Here is a 23,119-nt window from a genome sequence, read left to right on the forward strand (position 1 = left end):
TATATCAAGATGTTGAATTATGGTGATCCTGACTATACCTACAAGTCTATAAAGAAAAAAAAATCTAACATTATGAAAATGGATACTCAGTAAATTAAGATGAAATTTACAGTGACAGTGTCTTATATGAATTCTAATAGAGCCATGTCTCAAATAATTTAGAAGGAGGTAAATATGCTCTGGATTTAGCGATAGATGGATGACTCAGAAAGTGACTCTTTCATGTTGAAAATTAATGAAAAGCTTTAATTATAAATGAATAATAAAATTTGAAAATGGAATAAAATGCCAAGTTACTATATTATTTTATATGTAGGACTTTTAAAATATAATGTATATGCATGCAAATAATGAATTTCATGTTATATAATGCATAGATCTTTAATTTCATCTACATCTCTAAAAGTTTGTATAGTAAGTTGCTCAAATATTTTCCCTTTAGTTCTTTGAATAAGGAAAATGATGGATGGCTCTATATTTGTGGGAGCTTCATTTTCAGGTGTATCCTTTATATACTAGATAAAGGCTTTATAATCCTATCCTGACCATACACATTAATAGTAAAATCAAAAATTAGTAAAATTGGAAAAATGCAACCCAATTTTAAAAATGAGGAAATATGAGGACCAAGAATTCAAATGTGCATTCACATACACACATGTACACACAAACACAAATATTTATACTTATATAATATGCTCATGAAAACATTCTCGTATTTACTAATTATGAGGAAAATAAAATTTGAACAACTGCAGTATATTTTTGCTTCTCTGATTTTGTTTTAAACTAATAACAATAGCTAGTATTGGTGAGTATGTGGGGTAATTGCACTCTCACACAACCAGTTTATAGTGTGCCTACTGGTACAGTTTGTTTAGACAGTAATTTGGCAATATATCAAAGTAAAAATTCCTTTAATCTTTGAACCATCTATCTAATATTTAGAAATATATCCTTTGAAAATACTCACAATAGTATGCACAAGGATGTCCATTGCAGGATGGCATGTAAGGGCAGAAGCTGGAAAACAAATTTCAGGTTACAAGACAGAGAAAGGTTGTAGAAATGGAGAGAGCACAGAAGGTGAGCAGAAACAGAAATCCATAATCCAAATTTCCTACATACCCCTCTTGAAGTTTTTCAAGATAAATACTATATGCCATATAGAGTATAGTAGGTTGAGGCCTTACACCAGTGTTATTTACATGTCATGCTGGGGAGCGGTGGCTCACACCTATAATCCTAGCACTATGGGAGGCCCGGGCAAGAGGGTCACCTGAGACAAGGAGTTTGAGATCAGCCTGAGCAACAGCAAAATCCCAAGATCCTGTCTCTACAAAAAATAGAAAAATTAGCAAGACTTGATAGCACATGCTTATAGTCCCAGGTGCTGAGGAGGCTTAGGCAGTAAGATTGCTGTAATCCAGGAGTTTGAGGTTGCAGTGAGCTATGATGATGCCACTGCACTGTAGATGGAGTGACAAGAGAGAGACCCTGTATCAAAAAACAAAACAAAAAAACCCCTCTTCTTCTGGAATAATGCATAATTTATTACAATAGCTACAAAGAAAAGAAAATATCTAGGAATATATTTAACAAAGGAGGTGAAAGTTCTCTAAGAGAACTATGAAATTCTGAGGAAAGAAATCACAGAGGATACCAAAAAAAAAAAAAAAAGGAAAAAAAGGAAAAATATAGCATGCTCATGGATAGGTAAAATAAAAATTGTTCAAATATGCATATTACCCCAAGTTATTTTCAAATTCAATGCAATCCCCATCAAATAACCAAAGTCATACTTCACAGATCTAGAAAAATAATTCTATGCTTCATTTGGAATGAGAATACAGTCCATATAGCCAAAGCAATCTTAAGCAAAAAGAACAAAAAATCTAGAGACATCATGCTACAAGACTTCAAACTAAACTACAAGGCTATAGTAACCAAAACAGCATTGTACTAGTACAAAAATAGACACATAGACCAATGGCACAGAACAGAGAACCCAGATATAAAACTATCTATTTAAAATCAACTGGTCTTTGACAAAGCAGACAGCAATGTATACTAGGGAGAAGAAGCCCTATTCAGTAAATGGTGCTGGGACAACTGGATAGCCACATGTAGAAGAATGAAACAGGACCCCCCAACTCTCACCACTCACAAAAATTTATACAAGATGGATAAAAGACTTTGATCTAAGGAATGAAGCCATAAGAATTCTAGAGGAAAATGTAGGTAAAACTCTTCTATATATTGGCCTGGCAAAGAATTTATGAAAAAGACCCAACTGCAATCATGGCAAAAACAAAAATTAACAAATGGGATTTGATTAAACTAAAAAGCTTCTGCACAGCTTAGCAAACAATCAACAGAGCAAATAGATAACCTGCAGAATGGGAGAAAATATTTGTAAGCTACAAATCCAGTAAAGGGCTAATAACCAGAATTTACAAAGAATTCAAGAAAATCAGAAGGAAAAAAACAAACAACCTCATTAAAAAGTTTGTGCCCTCCTTATCCCACACCACTGCTTCCAGATCATTCTTCCTCTTTCTGTCTCAAATAACCCAACTTCAAATTTGATGTCATCATATTACATTGCCCGCCACTCTTCACTGTTGTTGTCATTTGCTCTCCTACTCATTTTATGTAGATTTTAGATCATTACTCACTGGCATTCTCTCCAGCACTGTTCCTGGGTTAATTCAATACAATTTAAAGATACATGTAAATAATTCTTCCAACACCTTGGATTTAACCTCCTTTCCCCTAGTAGTGTTATTCACCAATCTACCACAAATACTTTCTCCTATGATCATACATTTGACATATGCTATCCAATATGTTGATCATTAGTCACATGTGACTATTGTGTACTTGAAATGTGGCTAGTCCAAGTGGAGTGTACTGTAAGTGTAAAATACACATTGGATTTTAAAAGTTTAGTATAAAAATTTTAAAATATCTCATTGATATTTTGATATTTATTAATGTTAAAATGGTAATATTTGGCTATGTTGGGTTAAATAAAATTCATTGTAAAATTATTTTTACCTGTTTCTTTAAATTTCTTAATGTGAGTACTATAAAATTTAAAATTACTTTTATACTTCAACCAGGAAGATCTGTTGTAAACATTCTCATGAACAATGCCTGCAAACCTTCCATAAACCCAACTTTATATTTTACCCTTTCTGGCAACCACTTCCTGTCCTTCCATCTCACTCCCTCTAGTATGCCACCAGGACCTCTAATCCATTGATTTTATTCATTTTTTCATTCTCCTTCAGGCCTTTGATATTTTTTTTCTTTACTCCTTTTCTAATTTAAATTTAATAGTCAATCACTATAAATGTTTTCTTCCATACACATACACCCTCAACCCCCTTGTCCTTTCATTTTGACTTAGTTGCTTGGTGAAACAACAACCTTGGTTAAAACAACTCTCCACGTGTGTTCCCCCACACAATGCTGCTCAACATGTCTGGAGAAAAACACACAACCATTCTGAATGTTCTCACTTTAGCTTCATGACCATACTCCTCCAATCACAGTAGTTAGTCCAAAAGTAGTTGCAGTTTTGAACCATGAATTTTAAATCATTATAACTAGGCTCAAACACATCTTTATCAACCCAAATAGGAATTATTACAATCAACACATTTTTGCCAATAGGAAATAAGTTTATTTATTCCTGCTGCATAAAACTCTGTGCTTCGGGATTTGATGAACTCTTGGAAAACATTTTCTCCATCCTGCTGGTTGTGGAAGCATTTCCCCTGAAAAGAGTTGTTGAGATACTTGAAGAAGTAATAGTCATTTGGCGAGAGGTCAGGTGAATATGGCAGACGAGGCAAAACCTCATAGCCAAATTTGTTCAACTTTTGAAGCATTGGTTGTGTGACGTGCTGTCGGGCATTGTAGTGGAGAATTGGGTCCTTTCTGTTGACCAATGCTGGCTGCAGGTTTTGCAGTTTTGGGTGCATTTCTTAGATTTGCTGAGCATACCTCTCAGATGTAATGGTTTTGCCAGGATTCAGAAAGCCATAGTGGATCAGAATGGCAGTTAACCACCAAACAGTGACCATGACCTTTTTTTGTTGCAAGTTTGGCTTTGGGAAGTGGTTTGGAGCTTCTTCTTGGTTCAACCACTGAGCTGGTCGTTGCTGATTGTCATACAGAATCCACTTTTTGTCACACTTAACAATGTGACTGAGAAATGGTTCATTGTTGCTGTGTATAATAAGAGAAGATGACATTTCAAAATGACAATTTTTTTTTTATTTTCAGTCAGCTCATAAGGCACCCACTTATTGAGACTTTTCATCTTTCCAATTTGCTTCAAATGCCAAAATGACCATAGAATGGTTGACATTGATTTCTTTGGCAACTTCTCATATAGTTGTAAGAAGATCAGCTTCAATTATTGCTCTAACTGGTCATTGAAAATTTCTGATGGCTGGCCACTGAGCTCCTCATCTTCAAGGCTCTCATCTACTTTGAAAAACTTCTTGAACCAACACTACACTCTACATATGTTCATTATCAGTTCCTGGTCCAAATGTGTTGTTGATGTTGTGAATTGTCTCCGCTGCTTTATGACCCGTTTTGAACTCGAATAGGAAAATCACTTGAATTTGCTTTTTATCTACCATCATTTCCACAGTCTAAAATAAATATAAAATAAACAGCGAGTAGTAAGTCATTAACAAAAAAAAAACATTAAGGGGGAAATGTGTATTAAAATGATGTATAACATAGCCACATTTATTTAACAATGCATTCCAATATCAAATGACAAACTTCAACAATGCTAAAATCGAAATTACTTTAGTATCAACCTAATAGTTCACAAGTTTTGGTGTGTAGCAGCCTTGTGAAGATTAAAACACAAATTTATGAGTCTTAATTTGGTGTTACTTCTTCAGTAGGTCTTGTATGGTGTCAAAAAATTCATATTTCTTTTTTTTAATTTCAGCTATTCATGGGGGTACAAAAGCTCAGGTTATATACATTGTCCGTGTCCCGCCCACCCCCCTGAGTCAGAGCCTCATGCGTGTCCATTCTCCAGAGAGTGCACCTGGCACTCACCATGTAGTCATACCTCCATCCCCTCCCCCCACCCACCTCCCCGAGTCAGCACCTTCAAACATGACCATTCCCCAGACAGTGCGCAATGCATTCATCATGTAGGCATACACCCATCCCCTCCCCTGACCCCCTCGTCTCAGTCTGATATCCAATTGGTATCCTTCCCCGATGTGCATTTAGGTGATGATCAGGGAAACCAATTTGCTGGTGAGTACATGTGATACTTGTTTTTCCATTTCTGGGATACTTCACTTAATATAATGGGTCCCAACTCTCTCCAGGAGAACCAAAGAGATGTCGTATCACCGTTATTTCTTATAGCTGAGTAATACTCCATGGTATACATATACCACAGTTTACTAATCCATTCGTGGATTGACGGGCACTTGGGTTGTTTCCACATCTTTGCAATTGTGAATTGTGCTGCTATAAACATTTGGGTACAGGTGTCTTTGTTATAGAATGACCTTTGTTCTTCTGGGTATATGCCCAATAATGGGATTGCTGGATCGAATGGTAGGTCTACTTCAATCTGTTTAAGGTATCTCCATAATGCTTTCCACATTTCTAACAAGATCTCAGGTGATAATAACCCTGTTGGTCAGAGAGCCACACTTTGAGATCTACTGTTCTAACAGGGCCTTAATGTTGCCCAGCAAGCATAATTTATTTTTCTCATCTATTCACTTTCCCACTTTCACACATAAATAACAGAAGCCTTTCTTTTCTCTTGAAAAACCTCAATAGACTCACAATTATCCTCTCTCTAGTTGATGTTTTTGATTCCCACTTCACAAAGAAATTTAAAAACACAGAATCAGAAGAGAACTTCCACATTCTCTTACAACCACTCCACCTTCTTACCTGATAGTGTACCTATATACTCCTCTTCCAGTGTCTCTCTAAATGAATTATCCTTACTCCTACCTAAAACTAATTCTTGCTCATGTGCACCAATCCTATTCCTTCTCATCCCTAATGCATATGGTTCCAGCAATTATTCCCACTTTTTTTCTGCATCAATAAATGTTTTTTTCTTTTCCCAATAGCCTAAAATCTTTCTCTTTCTCACATATTAAAATAAATACTTCTCTTGATGTCACTGTTCCTCCAGGCTCTGCTCCAGTTCTCTGTTCTCATTTGTGGAAAAATTTCCAATAGTATTGCTTGTATCCATTGTCTCTAATTTATTTTTTCCCCAATCTCTTTTAAACCCACTCCAATCAAACTTTCTTTCTCAATCTACCAAAACTGTTTTGTCAAGGTCACCAATGACCTCCATGTTGCTACATCTAACATTAAATTCTTTTTTTTTTTAATTTCAGCTCATCATGGGGGTACAAAAGCTCAGGTTATATACATTGTCCATGTCCTGCCCATCCCCCTGAGTCAGAGCCTCAAGCATGTCCATTCCCCAGACAGTGCACCTGGCACTCACCATGTAGTCATACCTCCATCACCTCCCCCCACCCCCCACCTCCCCAAGTCAGCACCTTCAAGCATGACCATTCCCCGGACAGTGCGCAACACACTCATCATGTAGGCATACACCCATCACCTACCCCCACCCCCGTCTCAGTCTGATATCCAATTGGTATCCTTCTCCGAAGTGCATTTAGGTGATGATCAGGGAAACCAATTTGCTGGTGAGTACATGTGATGCTTGTTTTTCCATTCTTTGGATACTTCACTTAATATAATGGGTTCCAACTCTCTCCAGGAGAACAAAAGAGACTCCATATCACCGTTATTTGTTATAGATGAGTAATACACCATGGTATACATATACCACAGTTTACTAATCCATTTGTGGATTGATGGGCACTTGGGTTGTTTCCACATCTTTGCAATTGTGAGTTGTGCTGCTATAAACATTCAGGTACAGGTGTCTTTTTCATAGAATGACTTTTGTTCTTCTGGGTAGATGCCCAATAATGGGATTGCTGGATCGAATGGTAGGTCTACTTGAATCTGTTTAAGGTATCTCCATATTGTTTTCCATAGGGATTGCACTAGTTTACAGTCCCACCAGAAGTGTATGAGTGTTCCTGTCTCTCTACATCCATGCCAACATGTGTTGTTTTGGGACGTTTTGATAAAGGCCATTCTCACTGGGGTTAAGTGGTATCTCATTGTGGTTTTGATTTGCATTTCCCTGATTATTAGTTATGTTGAGCATTTTTTCATAGGTTTGTTAGCCATTCTTTTGGAAAATTTCTATTCATGTTGTTTGTCCACTTTTTGATAGGGTTGTTTGATTTTTCTTGCTGATTTTCCTGCGTTCTAAATAGATTCTTGTTATTAGTCCTTTATCTGATGTGTAGTATGCGAAAATTTTTTCCCATTCTGTAGGCTGTCTGTTTATTTTTGTGACTGTTTCTTTGGCTGTCCAGAAGCTTTTTAATTTAATCAGGTCTCATTTGTTTATTTTTGTTGTTGCTGTGATTGCCTTAGGGGTCTTCTTCATAAATTCTTTGCCTAGACCAATGACTGTAAGAGTCTTTCCTACATTTTCTTCTAGAATTCTAATCGTTTCCCACTTAAGGTTTAAATCTGTTATCGACCGTGATTTGATTTTTGTGAGAGGTGAAATCTGTGGGTCCTGTTTCAGTCTTCTACATGTGGCTATCCAGTTTTCCCAGAACCATTTATTGAATAGGGATTCTTGTCCCCAGAGTATTTTTTTGTCTGTTTTGTCAAAGGTTAGATGGCTATATGAGGATGGTTTTATATTTGGATTTTCTGTTCTGTTCCACTGGTCTGTGTCCCTACACTTGTGCCAATACCAGGCAGTTTTAAGAACCACAGCCTTGTAGTATAGTTTGAAGTGTGGCAAATCAATACCTCCCATTTTGTTTTTATTGCTTAACATTGCTTTTGCTATATGGGGTCTTCTCTGATTCCATACATAGTGTATAATTATTTTTTCTAAATCTATGAAAAATGATGTTGGTAATTTAATAGGAATTGCATTGAATCTTTAGATTACTTTGGGTAGTATAGACATTTTAACAATGTTGATTCTTCTGATCCACGAGCATGGTATGGTTTTCCACCTATTTACATGTTCTGCAATTTCCTTCTTCAGTGTTTCATAGTTCTCTCTATAGCGGTCTTTTACCTCTGTAGTTAAATATATTCCTAGATATTTTATTTTATTTGTTGCTATTTTGAAGGGTATTGAGTCCTTAATTTGGTTCTCCATTTGACTGTTATTGGCGTATATGAATGCCTCTGATTTGTGTGTACTGATTTTGTAACCTGAGACTACTGAATTCATTAATTAATTCCAGGAGTCTCTTGGTTGAGTCCTTGGGATTTTCCAGATATAACATCATATCATCAGCAAAGAGTGAGAGTTTGATCTCTTCTTTCCCTATTTGGACACCCTTGATTCTGCTCCCTTGCCTGATAGCTCTCGCAAGGACTTCCAATACTATGTTCAAAAGTAATGCGGACAGTGGGCAGCCTTGTCTGGTTCCAGTTCTGAGTGGCAATGCTTTCAATTTTTACCCATTCAGTATGATGTTGGCTGTGGGTTTGTTATATATGGCTTGTATCATTTTTAGGTAGGTCCCGTTTATGCCTATTTTGTTACGCGTTCTTATCATAAAAGGGTGTTGAATTTTGTCAAATGCTTTTTCTGCATCTATTGAGAGGATCATATGGTCTTTATTTTTGCTTCTATTTATGTGTTGACTAACATTAAATTCTTGATGCTCATCTTACTTGACCTAGTCACCATCATTTGACACTGTTGCTCACTTTCTCATGCTTGCATATACATTTGCCACTTGACTTTCAGAACTCTTTATTCTTTGAGTTTTCTTCCTACTTCACTCATAGCTCCTTTTTAGTTCCCTTTGCTAGTTCTCCTTGGTTTCATTGCAACAAGGAAGTGCCATAAGATTCATTTCTTGGTCCTTTTTCTTTATTATCTATACTAAATCCCTTAGTGATCTTACTAGTTTCCACAACTTTAAATGTCATCAAAATGTTCAGTACTCCAAAATTCATAGCTACAGCCCAGATCTCTTTCCTGAACTTCACAAATGTTTATCCAACTGCCAACCTGACATTTCTTCATGGATCCCAAAGAGACAAGTCAAACTCAACATATACAAAGTGAATTTGTTATCTTTCCTCATGCAAAACCTGCTCCTACTACTTTCTAACAATTGTGAGTTGATGCTGGTTCCATCCTTCAAGTTGCACAGACCACAAGTGTTAAAGTCATCTTTGAATCTTTCACTTTTCTCTTATGCTCCACATCCTACGTGAATGGAAATCTTATTAGGCTCTACTTTATTTTTTTTTTTTTCATTTCAGAATACTACAAACATTTTGGTTACCTATATTGCCTTTGCATGGCCTAAGTCAGAGCTACAAGCATGCCCATTCCCCAGAAAGTGTGTGCCACACCCATTAGGTGTGACTGTACCCATCTCTTCCTCCCCCGCCACCTGCCTGACACTCTATGAATGTTACTTCCATATGTGCACATAAGTTTTGATCAGGTAATACCAATTTGATTCTGAGTAAATGTGGTGCTTGTTTTTCCATTCCTGCAATACTTCACTTCAAAGAATGGGCTCCAGCTCCACACAGGACAATACAAGAGGTATTAGTTCACCATTTTATATGGTTGACTAGTACTACATGATATAAACATACCACAATTTATTAATCCACTCATGTATTCATGGGAACTTGACTTGTCTTCAAATCTTTGCAATTGTGAATTTTGCCCCTATAAACATTCCAGTGCATATATCTTTATTATAGAATGAATTTTTTTCCTCTGGGTAAATACCCAGTAGTGGGATTGCTGGAACAAATGGTAATTCTACTTTTATTTCTTTGAGGTATCTCCATATTACTTTCCATAGAGGTTATACTAGTTTGCAGTCCCACCAGCAGTGTATGAGTGTTTCTATCTCCCCATATCCATGCCAACATTTGTTGTTTTGGGACTTTTCGATAAAGGTCATTCTCACTGAAGTTAAGTGATATCTCATTGTGGTTTTGATTTGCATTTTCCTGATGACTAGAGATGCTGCGCAAATTTTCATATGTTTTTTGGCCATTAGTGTTTTCTTTTGAAAAGTTCTTCTTCATGTCCTTTGCCTACTTTTTAATGGGGTTGATTTTTTTCTTGTTGATTTTCCTGAGTTCTATACAGACTCTATAGTTATCAGCCCTTTATTGTATATGTAGCATCACATATTTTCTCCCATTGATAGGTCGTCTGTTCACTCTAGTGACAGTTTCCTTGGCTCTGCAGAAGCTTTTTACTTTGATCAGATCCAATTTATTTATTTTTGTTGTTGCTGTGATTGCTTTTGGGGTCTTCCTCATAAATTCATTGCCTAGGCCAATGTTTATAAGGTTTTTTCAACATTTTCTTCTAAAATTCTTATGGTTTCATGCCTTAGGTTTAAGTCTGTTATCCATCATGAGTTGATCTTTGTGAGAGGTGCAGATCCCATTTTAGTCTTCTAAATATGGCTTTCCAACTATTCCAGCACCATTTATTGAATAAGGATTCTTTTGCCCAGTGTATGTTTTTGTCTGCTTTGTCAAAGATCAGATGATAATATTAGGATGTTTTTTACGTCTAGATTCTCAGTCCTGTTACATTGGTCAATGTCTCTGTTCTTGTACTAGTACCATGCTGTTTTGGTTACTATTAACCTTGTAGTATGGCTTGAAGTCTGGTAGATTGATGCCTCCTAATTTGTTGGTTTTTTTTAAGGTTGCTTTGTCTATATGGTGTCTTCTCAGGCTCTACTTTCAAAAATATTTTCAAACTCTGAACACTTGTCATGACCGCCACTGTCCCTATCCTGGGCTAAGCCACCAATATATTTCGAATGAATTACTGGACTATCCTAGTAATTCATTTTTCTTCCTCTCCCTCTTCCTCTGTATAGTGCACTCTATACAGAGAAATGATACTGAGACTTTTAAAGTCCATAACATTTTTCCACTTCTCTGTTCAAAATCCTCCAATGCCCCCCCCCCACTCACTCAAAGTGAAAACCCCAATTCTTATAATGAACTAAGAAGTACCTACATGGCACAGTACCTTCCTATCTTCATTACTTATTTCTCTGTCCATTTTACTTCCCACTCTCCCCTTTTCTCACTCTGCTACAGTTACACTGACCTCCTTGTTGTTCCTCAAAATCACCGCCTCTTCTTCTACTCTAGGGCCTTTTTTCTGGCATATCTTAATCACACGCAATAATACCTGATATGTAGTAGAGGCTTAATGAATATTGTTGTATATAGAAATAAATTAAAAGAGCTTTTGAGTGAAAAGAAATAGCATTCTCAAAGTACCCAATACCAGGAAATAGCTTGTTGCTTTTAAAGAGCCAGGTTGAAGTAGATAAGTTTGTAGTATCAGGAGGAGCTTCATTGCTCAGGGCTTGTAGGTCATAGTAAGGGGTATGCAGTTTATTCTAAGTGTGATAGAAAGCCTTTGAAGATATTTGACATATAATTCATGTGCTTTAGTTTATACTTAATAAGGTTCAACTGACAGACCTATGGAGATTATACCGTGAGGTGACAAGGCCAAAGGAGGAAGACCTGTTAGGATTCCATTGCAATGATCCACATGAGAAAGCAAGATGACATGAATGATTTAGCTGATAGTAGTAGAGGTGGAACAAAGTGGATATACCTAGGCAATTTTTAAGGTGGCCAAAATAAAATAAATAAACCTATCAGCAATGATTTGAAATTATAATTTTGAGACATGATGTCTTAATTTTTACATGTGACACATTATTCAGATCTTTAAGAATTTATAACAATAAAAAATGGAGATACATTTTTTCTTCTTTATTTATTGTTTTTTATTTCAGAATATTACAGGGTACAAACACTTTGGTTACATATATTGTCTTTGCATGGCCCAAGTCAGAGCTACAAGCATGTCCATCCCCCTGAAAGGGTGCACCACACCCATTAGGTGTGAATGTACCCATCCCCTCCTCCCCCCAACCTGCCTGACACCCTATGAATGTTACTTCCATATGTGCTCATTAGTGTTGATCATTTAGTGCCAATTTAATGGTGAGTACATGTAGTATTTGTTTTTCCATTCTTAGGATACTTCACTTAGAAAATGGCTTTCACCTCCATCCTGTATCATACAAGGGGTATTAGTTCATCATTTTTTATGGCTGAGTAGTATTTCATGTCATTAATATACCACATTTTATTAATTCACTCATGTATTGATGGGCACATAACTTGTTTCCACATATTTGCAATTGTGAATTGTGCTGCTATGAACATTCGAGTGCAGATTTTTTTTAATAGAATGTCTTTTTTTTTCCTTTGGGTAAATACCCAGTAGTGGGATTGCTGGATCAAATGGGACTTCTACTTTGAGTTCTTTGAGATATCTCCATATTAATCTCCATAGGGGTTGTGTACTAGTTTGCATTCCCACCAGCAATGAAGAGTGTTCCCATCTCTCCCCATGCACACCAACATTTGTTATTTGGGGACTTTTTGATAAAAGCCATTCTCACTGGAGTTAAGTGATGTCTCATTCTGGTTTTGATTTGTATTTCCCTGATGACCAGAGATTTTGAGCATCTACTCTGCAGTTTCTCATTAAGTGTAAGTCAAGATCATAATTTTGGAGTATCAAAACTATAATCTACTTTCTGGAAAAGTCTTGGAGATTTTAAAAGAAAAATTGTGTGAGTCTATTTGAAAAAAACTTAACAAGCAACACAAGGATTTTTGGCTTCTATAATGCAAAGTTCCTCTTAATTGGGTCTCACATATTAATGGAGTTTTGAATTTGCTTGGATGATATTATTCTTGTTCTAGTGAACCACTTTTTTTAATTAACTTAAAGTCCCACCATATTATTTGACTACAGAATTCATACTCTATTGTTTCCCAGTTTGGATGAAATCCAACATGTGGTTTTGTTTTGAAGTTGTTCTGGTAATATTTTTGAATTTTTTCACCTTTAAAAGACCCTTAGAGCTTTCTCAAAATCCTCTTCCTCAATATACAAGACCTCAATGGTATTGCAAGTTTTAGAGAAAAATGGGAAGAATTCTTCCTTTTCATACAATAGCTACAATTTGTTGAGCACTATGTGCCAGACACTGTGTTGTTAATTGGGTAGGATTCTGTTACTATAGCATCTAATCTAAAAACAACCTTATGGTACTATTATTACTAACATACAATGGATGAGAAATTTAAACCTTAGAAAATGTAACAACAAAGGCCACTTATCCTAGAAGGTAGGATTATGACGTGAATCCAAGTCTAACTTGGCCTGTTTTCCTTTATACATTGTTTCTTCATATAATAGACATTTTCCTAAAATTTTACAATTCCAAAACACTTCTATAATCATGCTTTGCACATACATGGGAGACAGAATTTATTTAATCATGTTGGTAGAAATATTCATTTTTGTAGCTTCCCACTGTAGATCCTCTCTGTTCAGGTAGCCACCTACCTTAATATTTGAAAATAGTTTGCTATATGCATTTCTCGTTTTATAATGCCTTATTCCCTTGTGGTTCTTTCATCATCAAAATTAGACTCTGAGATTGAGGATGAATTTTTAATAGACAGCAGAAAACGAATAAACTCAGCTAAAATAGTAAAACCTTTTTCACTTTGAAGATTCTTCTGTTATTCAAATCCAAGAGAATGAAAGATATCCTCATTTGATAAACCTAAGACACATAATATATGGATGAATTCACACAGCTTCTTTGTGTTGGGGCTCAGAAAATGATACCCCACATACAGCACTTTGACACGCTGAACTAACAAAACAATCTCAAGGTCTCTCTCTAACCTCCCCCCTTCTCTGTTTCTCTAATCCTTTCTTTCCCAAAATACATGGAGGATGGATCTCTCTTTCGTTATTTCTCTATTCTGAACGAGAAAACTTCTTCTAAAAGAGATGCAATTGTCTTAAAATCTCCTCCCTAGGAATCTCACCAAGAAAGATTAACCACTGGAGAAAAGAATAAATGTCTCTATAACCAAGACACCATCAGACAGACTTTTTATCTGTTCTTCTGAAGGCGGTTCTAGGAAATTAACTGGTATACTGTATCTACATAATAGACCTTTGTTCACAATGCAGTTCTGCCTCTCACCTTCCTGTAACTTGTACACAAGCTATTGTTTCTCCTTAGGTCCCATTCAGCATCAAATACAATCATTTATAAAATATTGACTGGTCTTCCAGCCCATTTATTTATAGCCCCCTCCCCAACTCTCCACTCCCCAGTGGAGAGTGTATTTAGGTGCCAGCCATCTGGCCCTCCTTTGAGTTTTTATATTTTATTTGTTTGGCTCCCATGCTCATGCATGCTCATAAATTTGTTATGTTTTCTCTTGTTAACCTGTCTTTTGTTATAGGTATCTCAGCCATGACTCATGATTAGGAGGAAAGAGATCACCCCCTTTTTGTTCCTAAACTTGCCAGTTATGTCTTAAGAAATAGCTATTATATCAGCATGCATTCCAGTATCAATTTATAAGATAACATGCTCCACTTGTGGTGGAATGAAATTTATAATGGTTTCTGAAAAAAAGAAGAAAATGCTTATGAGGGTGGATACTTTAGTTTCAACTGTGTGTTTTAAAAAAAAGAATTATACCCAATTAATAGCAACTGAGGGTTGTATGAAAGTCCAAAGAAGATATAAACCGTATTTATAGTGTATCTTATATTACTCATCTGATTGGCAAAAAATATAACCATTACATTGTACTTTATTTTTCAGTTTTTTAAGTGATGTTGTAATTTAATGATAGAAGTTTGATTGGGAATTGGGAACCATGTGTTCCATCTGGAGTTCTAATGCAGTATATCAAGTAAATAATAGCCTTTCTCAATTACAGCTATTTCTAATTGATGGTATAAAATCTGTTGGGAGGAATGTCAATGGTTTTGAAACCTTTTGAAGGAAAAATGTCCTACAAAATATTTTCTCATATTATTATTATTCATGCCATTTCAACTTTGTTTTTTCTGTCCCTATATTCTTTATATTGGTAGCCCACAAGCCTTCCTTAACTTGCTGACACTGTGTAATGTTGGGTTACAAGCTGTTAAATTTTAGAGTACTTTCTGAGAATTGTCACCAATTAACACTTCTTTTCAGAAAGAATGCTTTGTTCCCCAATTAGTTAAGACAACATCTTCCTCTGAACAAATTCAAAAAGGCACATATACCCATAGTTCTTTACTTAAATTAGTTTTACTTATTCTTTACGGGTGGTATTCCAATTAACATGTAAGAATGTTAGGTGTAGAAATCTATACTCACTGTTATTAATAACCATTATTAACTGTTCATTTTATAAGAGATGTTTACAAAATCTATTATATAGAATGGCATGCATCAAAATTAGGCATAATGAGATTAACTTCTTATTTGGATGGCCCTCATAATAATTTCCCTTTTATACATTAAGATTCCTTTTTTTTTCCTCTATAATCCTCTTACAACTGAAGTTTATCTTTTTTTTTTTATTTCAGCTCATCATGGGGGTACATAGGTTCAGGTCATACACATTGTCCATATCCTGCCCATCCCCCCGAATCAGAGTCCCAAGCGCATCCATTCTCATTCTCCAGACAGTGTGCCTGGCACTCATCATGTAGTCATACCTCCATCCCCTCCCCCCCCAAATCCCCGGGTCTGCACCTTCAAGCATGACCATTCCCCAGAGGGTGTGCAACGCACTCATCATGTAGGCATACACCCATTCCTTCCCCCCACCCCCATCCCAGTCTGATATCCAATTGGTATCCTTCCCCGATGTACATTTAGGTGATGATCAGGGAAACCAGTTTTCTGGTGAGTACATGTGATGCTTGTTTTTCCATTCTTTGGATACTTCACTTAATATAATGGGTTCCAGCTCTCTCCAGGAGAACCAAAGAGATGTCGTATCATCGTTATTTCTTATAGCTGAGTAGTACTCCATGGTATACATATACCACAGCTTACTAATCCATTCGTGAATTGATGGGCACTTGGGTTGTTTCCACATCTTTGCAATTGTGAATTGTGCTGCTATAAACATTCGGGTACAGGTGTCTTTGTTAAAGAATGACTTTTGTTCTTCTGGGTATATGCCCAATAATGGGATTGCTGGATCAAATGGTAGGTCTACTTGAATCTGTTTAAGGTATCTCCATATTGCTTTCCATAGGGGTTGCACTAGTTTGCATTCCCACCAGCAGTGTATGAGTGTTCCTGTCTCTCCGCATCCACACCAAAATGTGTTGTTTTGGGATTTTTTGATAAAGGCCATTCTCATCGGAGTTAAGTGGTATCTCATTGTGGTTTTGATTTGCATTTCCCTGATGATTAGGAATGTTGAGCATTTTTTCATATGTTTTTTAGCCATTCTTATGTCTTCTTTTGAAAAATTTCTATTCATGTCATTTGCCCATTTTTTGATAGGATTGTTTGATTTTTTCTTGCTGATTTTCCTGAGTTCTAAATAGATTCTTGTTATCAGTCTTTTTTCTGATGTGTAATATGCGAAAATTTTTTCCCATTCTGTAGGCTGTCTGTTTATCTTTGTGACTGTTTCTTTGGCTGTGCAGAAGCTTTTTAATTTAATCAGGTCCCATTTGTTTATTTTTGTTGTTGCTGCGATTGCCTTAGGGGTTTTCTTCATAAATTCTTTGCCTAGACCAATGTCTGTAAGAGTCTTTCCTACATTTTCTTCTAGAATTCTAATCGTTTCCCATTTAAGGTTTAAATCTGTTATCCACCGTGATTTGATTTTTGTGAGAGGTGAAAGCTGTGGGTCCTGTTTCAGTCTTCTACATGTGGCTATCCAGTTTTCCCAGCACCATTTATTGAATAGGGACTCTTGTCCCCAGAGTATGTTTTTGTCTATTTTGTCAAAGATTAGATGGTTATATGAGGATGGTTTTATATTTGGGTTTTCTGTTCTGTTCCACTGGTCTGTGTCCCTGCCCTTGTGCCAATACCAAGCAGTTTTAAGTACCACAGCTTTGTAGTATAGTTTGAAGTCTGGCAAATCAATACCTCCCATTTTGTTTTTATTGCTTAAGATTGCTTTTGCTATACGGGGCCTTCTCTGATTCCATACAAAGTGTATAATTATTTTTTCTAAATCTGTGAAAAATGATGTTGGTAATTTAATAGGAATTGCATTGAATCTATAGATTACTTTGGGTAGTATAAACACTTAACAACATAGGCATAAATGGGACCTACCTAAAAATGATACAAGCCATATATGACAAACCCACAGCCAACATCATACTGAATGGGGAAAAATTGAAAGCATTCCCACTCAGAACTGGAACCAGACAAGGCTGCCCACTGTCCCCATTACTTTTCAACATAGTATTGGAAGTCCTTGCAAGAGCTATCAGACAAGGGAGCAGAATCAAAGGTGTCCAAATGGGGACAGAAGAGATCAAACTCTCACTCTTCGCTGATGACATGATGTTGTATCTGGAAAACCCCAAGGACTCAACCAAGAGACTCCTGGAATTAATTAATGAATTCAGTAAAGTCTCAGGTACAAAGTCAATACACACAAATCAGAGGCATTCATATATGCCAATACCATTCAATCGGAGAACCAAATTAAGGACTCAATACCTTTCAAAATAGCAACAAAGAAAATAAAATATCTAGGAATATATTTAACTAAAGAGGTAAAGGACCTCTATAAAGAGAACTATGAAACGCTAAGGAAGAAAATTGGAGAACACGTAAATAAGTGGAAATCCATACCATGCTCATGGATTGGAAGAATTAAGATTCTTATAGAATTTAAAAATACAGCAGGGGATATGCATATGTTCTGAGAATTAGGAAAGTTGTCATCTATTTATATGAAACCACAAGGAATGCCATTTATTGTGAAAGAGCAGAATGCCCCAGAAATAACAAGAAGAGATTCTATTAGAATTACATTTACACTTCCTGAATCAGATAGGTGAGAGCAAGTTATATAGGTTAACTACAGAAAACAGAGAGATGGAGGGGGAAACATGGTTTCTGAAATTCAATTTTAATGATCAAGCAGCCCTAGCAGCACTACTGTTTTAGTTGCCAAAATAAACAGGTGGCCAAAAGGATAGAACTTATTTTCTCCATATAATATTTTCTAAAGGATCAGGCCAGATTTAATGACAATCATGGGTAGAATTAATCACATATCTTACTTGATTATAAATCCGAAAGGGTAAGCATATATGTTCAACTATAAAAATGAAAAAGTGAAAAAAAAAAAAAAAAACAGTAGACATATGTTCAAAGGAGGGAACCACCCTGAAGTAGGAAAAAAAAAATTAACCCTGAAAGAGGATCAATGCAAGAAACAATAGAACAACTAAAATATTTCTGACTAGCTCATAAGAGTATTTAAGAAACCGTTTAAATGTGAAAAGGTGACAATCATAAACATAGGGCAAACTGAAATAAATAAAGTTTTAATGAGAAAATACAAAAATGAAAACTTTAAAACTAAAATGAAGGCAGAGAGTGAACATAAAGTTGAATACTGAAAAAGGAAATAATAAAGAAGAAAACAATCTCAAGAAATTTAACACATATCGTAGTAATGTCACTGGAAAAGAAGCCAAACTCTGTAAAATAATTTAAAGAAGTTTATTCTGAGCCAAATTTGAGGACCATGGCCCAGAGCCATGCCCAAGAGGCCTTGAGCAAGTGGACTCAGTGTGGTTGGGTTACAGTTTGGCTTTATACATTTCAGGGAGACAGAGGTTACAGGTAAAGTCATAAATCAATACATGGAAGGCATACATTGGTTTGGCCTGAAAAGGTGGGACATCTCAAAGCAGGGGCTTACAGGTTATAGATGAGTTTAAAGACTCTTTGACTTGTAATTGGTTAAAGAAATGAAGCTTTGTCTAAAGGTTTGGAATATTTTAAGTTAAGATAAGGAAACCTGTTAATCAGACACAAAGAACAAACCATAGTACATATTCCCAGACTCAGTGATCTGGGTGATATAAATTAAGGATCTGCAGGTGTGTCTTGCATAGCCTTAGGCCTGTTAACGAGTTACAAAAGATGTCTCCAAGAAGGGTGGGGTGCATGATGAGGCATATCTAATCTCCCTTCTCATGGCCAGCAATTCAGTTTCAGGGTATCTCCTTGGCCAAGAGGGGGTCCATTCAATCAGTGGGTTGTGGGAATGGAATTCAATGGTGCAAGCAAAATTCAAAGACAGATGAGAAACATCTAGTTTACAAACAGTATCTGCTTAGCAGGCTCTCACATCTCCTTACTCAAATTCATATAAGAAGTCTTTAAAAATGCATAAAAATTCAAAACAACACAAAAACATAAGACCATAAGACTAATGGATGAAGAATTATCACATTTTACAGGAATTTTTACCAAGTACAAAGCAGATGAACTCATACTTTGAACAAAAATGATAAAACCAAACCAAGTTTTTTCTCATGAAATAAAGTCTGTTTAATTTGCTTAATAAAAGATAAAAGGACAATTCTTTCCTCCACCAGTGACTTATCCTTGGTAAGAATCACAGTTTCTATACAACCAGCACATTAGGTCACAATCACTTTATTACACAGGAAGTGTTTTTTGAGACAATAAAAAAAGAATTGAATAAATCAGGTAAACACAGCAGTCATGTAAAACACAGACTTGAGTATCAAGACTGAATGCAAAAGAAAAGGACAGTGACAAAAAATTATAGAGAATATAATAGATATATAGAGCAGAGAACAGAGATACATTATATAATTTTTAATATAAAATAAGACCAGATGAAATGGGAAAGAATGAATAAGCAAACAATAAAGAAAGAAAACAGAAACTAAATAGAAAATTTTCTGAAGCCACAAAAAATACAACAAAACCAACAACTGAAACAGAGTACATAGATTGAAATGTTCAATACTTTCCGGACAAAACAATGCAAACATATCCACAACTAAACAAATCTTGAAACTGAAATTGAAATGCTTGAGGAAAAAAAATACATTGTCCACAGCTGAACGTAAAACAAGCTAGCCTTCTGCTCCACCTCAACAACATTTAAGGAATGTTAAATGAAAGAAGCAGCTAGGGCTATTTCCTTACAGTTTGAAAAGGAAACTTTGTAATCCAAGAATTAATAGCACAATTAAGTTGTGTTCCATGACCTAGGGAAAAAGAAAATCACATTCATATATATAAATATAAGTGCTCAGAAATCATGCTCCTCGTATACCTTCTGGGAAGAAAAAAATGAAAATGAAAACATGAAGATGTGCTACAAGTGACCCAAAGATCAAGCAAAATTAGCAGCACAAAAACTGGGAAATAATAATTTAAAAATATCTGGTAGTGATCTCCAAAGTCAACAAATAAAGAAAAAAATCTAAATTGAGGTAAATTTTTTAAAAGTATAAATGTCAAACATTATTCTTGATAGTATGTGATTTAAACTAACATTAAACTTAACTTAGTAAAAAATGTCATATAGCATTAACAGAAAACAATAATAGACTATTTTTTATATAAGATCACACATTAGAGCACATGGTAAAGCTCCATAAATTATGAAATGCATTAATATAAAATGTACAATATCTGACCACCATGGACCACAAGAAATAAAATTACAAATCAATGCAAATTTAAACCACAGTAAAGCTAGCAAATCTAAAATTAAAAAGACTGACATTGCCAAGCAATTTAAAATTAAAAAAATTTAAATCTCATACCTGATTAGTGTCTGGTTTGAAGATAAAATTAAAACTGCAATTTTACCCAACTTCAAAAATAATCACAGTGAGAACAGCAAATGTGAAGGCATGTATAATTCAACCAAAACTTAAGGAGACATTCATAGTATTAATATTTATTATAAAACAAATAATAAAAATAATAACAATAGTTATCATTTATGTAGTGCATATGAGATATGCCAAGAGCTATTTTAAGTTTTTGCATATGTTAAATCATCTAATATTTATAATGAACATTCGAGGTGGATATTATTGTACTGATTTTAAAGGTGAGGAAACTGAGTCACAATGAAATTAGGTGACTTGCAAGGCACACAGCTAATAAATGGTAGAGCTGAGCACACAGTAATGACATTTATTTTTATCTAACTAGCATTGAACAGGGCCCTTAATGAAACCAATCAAGATAAAGAAGTCATAAAGAAGTTGGTCAAAGTGCCATTATTCACAGACAATATGATCATTTATGTAGACTATTCTAATGAATACACAAAATAAAGACTAGAAATAAGTGAAAATAGGAAGGTCTTCAGATACATGGTTAATATAGAAAAGTCAATTGCATTTCTCTATACTTGCTCCATACAAGTGAAAAGTAAAAATTTAAACACTCAAACTACAATAGCAATAAAAAATAAAATAATTAGGAAAGTATTTAACAAATGATGTTGAGTCTGGGCATGGTGGCTCACGCCTGTAATCCTAGCATTTTGGGAGGCTGAGGCAGGAAGATTGCTTGAGGTCAGGAGTTTGAGATCAACCTAAGCAACATAGCAAGACACCATCTTTCCAAAAAAAGTAGAAAAATTAGTTAGGAGTGGTGGCCCATGCCTGTAGTCCCAGCTACTCGAAAGGCTAAGGCAGGAGGATCATTTCAGCCCAGGAGTTTGAGGCTTCAGTGAACTATGACAATGCCAATTCACTCTAACCCAGGCAATAGAGTGAGACCATGTCTCAAAAAAAAAAAAAAAAAAAAAAAAAGAGAGAGAAAGAACTGCAAACAAAATTACAAAGCACCACTAAATATAATTGAAGTAGACAACAGTAGATGGAAATATCTGCCATGATCAAACATGGGAAGATATATAGTGTCTCTCTCTATATATCTACATACATATTTCAATAGATATATCTAATCTATGTATCAGTTTATACATAAATATTATGTGTTTATATAAATATATATAGAGAGAGATTTTTCCTCTGAGTTTGATCTCTCTATATCGTATTTTTATATAGAGAGGTATAGATATTATATTTATCTATCTACATATATGTATATATAAATATATATAAAGTAAAAAGAATATTTACTTAGATTTTATGAAAATCACAAAACCTCCAAATAATGAAATACAAACAATTCTTTTAAAAATTTTGCAAAATATTTGAGAAAATACATAGGAATTGCCTGTAAGAAAACAAAATGATACTCAACACCATTATTAAGCAAGGAAAGTAAACTAATCTAAAACGACATCATTTTATACATATCACCATGTTTAAAATTAAAAACACTGACATTGCCAAATATTAGCAAGAATATGGAGAATTAGCATGCATGGCTGGTGGGAGTACAACGTGGTACCATAATTTTGGCAAAATTTTTCACAAGTTTTTATTAAGTTAAACATACACCAACCCATAGTAGTTTTACAGTTTCAGGTCTTAGGTTTAAGTTTTTAATGCATTTTGAGTTGATTTTTGTGTATGGGATGAAATAAATCCAATTCCATTCTTCTCCATATGAATATCTAGTTTTCATGAAACTACTGATAAGTTTCCTTTCCCTATTCTGTGTTCTTGGTATCTTTATCTAGGGTAAGTTGAGCGTAAAGACATGGATTTATTTCTGGGATATTTATTCTGCTCCGTTACTGTATATATCTGTTTTTGTGCCAATAGCATGATGTTTTAAATATTATATCTTTGTGGTAGATTTTAAGATCAGGTTGTGTGATGCCTCCAGCTTTATTCTCTTTTGCCAAGATTGCTTTGGCCATCCGGGGTGTTTTGTGGTTCTATACAAATGTTAGAGGCACAAAGGCAGAGCCTGGGGCTCCAGTGTGAGAGCCTCTATGGCATCTGAGCCAGAAGCAGGGCCATACAATTGGTTGGGCTGATCCAACCTTGAGGGTGGGGTCAGGGCTGAGCAGGCAGGAGGGAGTTGGGGTCTGGAGGGCAGAGCCAGGGCTAAGGAAGTGGCAGGCTCTTCTGCAGCCT

Source organism: Lemur catta, chromosome X (genome assembly GCF_020740605.2).
Source record: "Lemur catta isolate mLemCat1 chromosome X, mLemCat1.pri, whole genome shotgun sequence".
In the NCBI taxonomy this organism is placed as follows: domain Eukaryota; kingdom Metazoa; phylum Chordata; class Mammalia; order Primates; family Lemuridae; genus Lemur; species Lemur catta.